The sequence below is a fragment of the Olea europaea genome, chromosome 13, assembly GCF_002742605.1.
Source record: "Olea europaea var. sylvestris chromosome 13, O_europaea_v1, whole genome shotgun sequence".
In the NCBI taxonomy this organism is placed as follows: Eukaryota; Viridiplantae; Streptophyta; class Magnoliopsida; order Lamiales; family Oleaceae; genus Olea; species Olea europaea.
Genome location: NC_036249.1, coordinates 9787763 through 9791472, shown reverse-complemented (window position 1 = coordinate 9791472; position 3710 = coordinate 9787763).

Here is a 3710-nt window from a genome sequence, read left to right as displayed (position 1 = left end):
AAAAAATACAGGTTGAAGGAAATGGAACAACTATAAACAAAAAGAGGAAAATGAAGATTTCATGATAGCTTCAAAATATCACCTTTTTGAAGACATTTTGATCATAGTATGTAATGAAACCAAGCTCAATCTAAAACCCAATTTATAACCAAATTACACAAAATCTGAAGCTCAAACATATATAGGGAAACACCTGTCAAAAGATTTTTGCATTGATTTGGGTTGGATCTCTTAAAAGATCGAAAACAAAATGGGGAAAAATCGATCATTCAACAACACAACTTAAAAATCAAAAGAAACATACATAAGAGTAAGAAATTGAAGACGTGAGAAGTATACTTACTGGTATATGTCTCAATTCCTGCAAATTGTTTGTATTTTTTCCTACCATCGAGAGAGAGAGATTAGGGTTAAAACAAGAGAAATTCGTAAAAAAAAAAAAAAAAAAAAAAAAAAGCAAAATTGTAGGAAGAGCACCTCAGAAAAGTAATAAAAATGAAATCCTACTTTGCGCTTCCCTTTGTTCTTGTGCCTCCAGTGTTCGACTGCTTCTTTGGCCATTGTCGCTCCAATAACCACAAGCAAAGGCGCGAAAATATTGGTTGCTGTGTAGGCTTTGATTTTTGTGTGAAAAGTGGGTTGCTTGTAGTATCTGATTTTTGTGTGAAAAATGGAGAAACAGAAGATTGTAGGTAGGAGAAAGAGAAATGAAAACGATGGTTGCGTGTTGAAATTGAAATAATTTTGAAACTGTTAAAATCGAGATGGGATGAAAGAATGGGATTCAATACTATTGTAGATATTGCATCTCCAGAGATTAGAAAAGGCATGACCATAACGTATGAAAATGGAGAATGGAAAAGTAAAAAAAAAATGACGCCATTTTTTCTCTTGTACATTAACTTGGGATTGGTTTACTATTCTTTCTACATTAAAAAATACTTCCCCTTTATAAGAGAAGTTAGACAAAGTTGTAAAATATATAACCAATATTCTTTGTTTTTTCAATTTTGACTGTGTGTTTCTGTTGAATATTGGCAATATATTTTGGTAGCATATTTATAGGTGTTTGTGTTTGACTTTTCGTGTTAGGGAAATTTGGGAGCAATGGTATTGATGATAATGTCGATATTCTTTGGGAACTTCGAGTATGAGTTGGATTTGGAGCGATTGTTCTCTAAATATGGAAGAGTTGAGTCCGTTAATAGATTGCACTTTTTCGCGTTTATCAAGATAATCTTATATATGTATCTTGATAGTTTACAGTTATTTCTTGATTATTTTAAGTAAAAGCATTTGAAATTTGACAAGTATGTCCTTGTATGTTTGACTAAAAGTTGGAGAAAATAGAAAGAAAATTGGGAAGATGGCAATGCAGATGAAGTTTACTTTTGACACTCGTGTTGAAATAGGCTATATTTTCTTATTTTCTTTAGAGCAACAAATTTTATTGTGATAGTGATGGAAGTATATGTGGAGTGACTATGATTTAAATTTGAAAATGTTTGCCGTGATTGGGATGCCGATACTTCTTGAATGTGTCTTCGTAAGTATATTTTATATGAGACTCTCTTTCTCTATGAGTTATTGTATTATGATCTTTCCTCTTTGTTTGATCTGCCCTCGGGAGTTGTTGAGCTTCTTATTCTATTTGGTTCCTGAACTCTATCCCTCTTTTTTGTTACTTTACTTAGTTAAACAATTAAATATTAGTGCTAGCAATTTTGGATGTCTACTGGTTGTTAATCATTTGTATGTATTAAATTAGTGCTTAAACCATCTATAATGTTCTTATTTTGGTTATTGTTTTATCTTAACTTATCAAAGGCCGAAGAAATATCCTTTACATTTACTGATTCTTGTTGGCATCCTTTATTCTAGTTTTGTGGTTAACTATAAATCATAGAATAACAATTTAGTTAATGATTATGCTTCTGTCATTTTAACAAATTTTTTAAAAATCGACTCGGGCATTGACCCGGAAAATGAAGAGGGTCGAGATTTAAAGGGTCGAATCGGATGACAAATTAAATAAATAAATACACAAATAAACTATAAAATATCAATAACTATAATAAATTTTTAAATTTTAGTTTTCTCATTCAAAATAAACGTAATCAATATTTGTTAATTAGATTTATTATAATAATTTATTTTATAACCTTGAAAACTAACAATTAATATCTCCAAAATAATTTGATTTGTTCAAATTGAAAATTATAATCTAGTTGGAATTTATAATTTGTTAATGAAAATGATGAAGTAAACTAGGATACACTTAGAATTAATAATTGACAAGTATCCCACAGTAGGAGATTACCACAACATTGGAAGAATAGTCTTCTTTAAAAAGGAGTTAGTATCCCACATTGGAAAATTACTAAAACATTGAAAGAATGACCTCCTTTAAAATGAAAGCAAGGGAGAATCAATTTTATAAAAAAGTTACTTGGATCTTCAATTGCAATGGGTGACTCATTAAGATAGTTAAAAGTTTTTGTGGAAAAAAAATCAAATAACCTGAAAAAACCGTGGTCGATTTTCCGGTTCATGGTTAAACTAGCCGGTTTGATGGTTTATTAGCTGGTTTTTTATTTTTCGATTAGTTTATGAGGATTGGACCGGATTAAAGGTTGGTTCATGGTTTCTCCGGTTGCACCAACTGGTCCGGTCCAATTTTTATAACATTAATTTTAACACATGTATCCAAAACGCATGCCTTTGCATGGATATATTAAAAGAAATATAAAAGGAGTAAAGTATAAGATCATTGGGAAAATCGAAGTTATTGGAAAAGGTCTCCATATTTAAGCATTTGTTTTGACACAGGAACATCTACTAAGGGAATATGAGCTTCTATCTTGGTTGAGGCTACTTATTTGCTTCCTTGTCTCCTATTCACAGATGGAAACATTCCACATTTCTATCATTCAATATTCTCTTTCACTTCTTTGAATGCCTAAGGTTGTCATCCCACCAAAATGGTTATGCACTTATGCTGGGAACTATCAGTGCGTCATGCCATGCCAACAACTAAAATCATAAGGGATATTGTGTTAGTTCATCATGCCATGCGTACAATCACTGATTATAAGGAGATCAATACCATGCCATGTCTTCTATATGCTGAATTCATGCTGTAGAATTGGTTATGCATGTTTTGCAATGACATCTCAGACCTGACACCATGGATCTAAGCCTTTATTTGCCTTCATCATATTTATCCTCTTGCCTTAGTTCATCACACAAGGCCTCTACATTCTTACTTTCATCAGAACTTTCACAACTTTGAAGGTTTTGTACTTTATCTAACTTGTCATAGGAAGATATCCTAATATTAGTAGCCGATGCACTCTCTGCAGCATGGTCATCGTTGCAGAAGCTTGCTCCAAGGATTGTCAAAACAGTATTTTTCGAGTTTAGTCTAATATTACCTTTATCTACCAAACAACCAATTCATAACCAATATATTCACCTTTGATAATTTGTAGCCACAAATGCAAGGATAAACACAATGAAGAAAGAACACAAAAGGAGGTCGAATTCATACAGAAATCCACCGATTTTTGACAGCACAAGGCACCCAATTTTCTTTCCACAAAGGCACACATTTTCTCCTCTCAAAACACACAAATCACACACTAAAGTGACTAGGGTAAAGCACATATAAGTAGAATTAGGTTAAGCTTTTAATTCAACCAATAACAAAG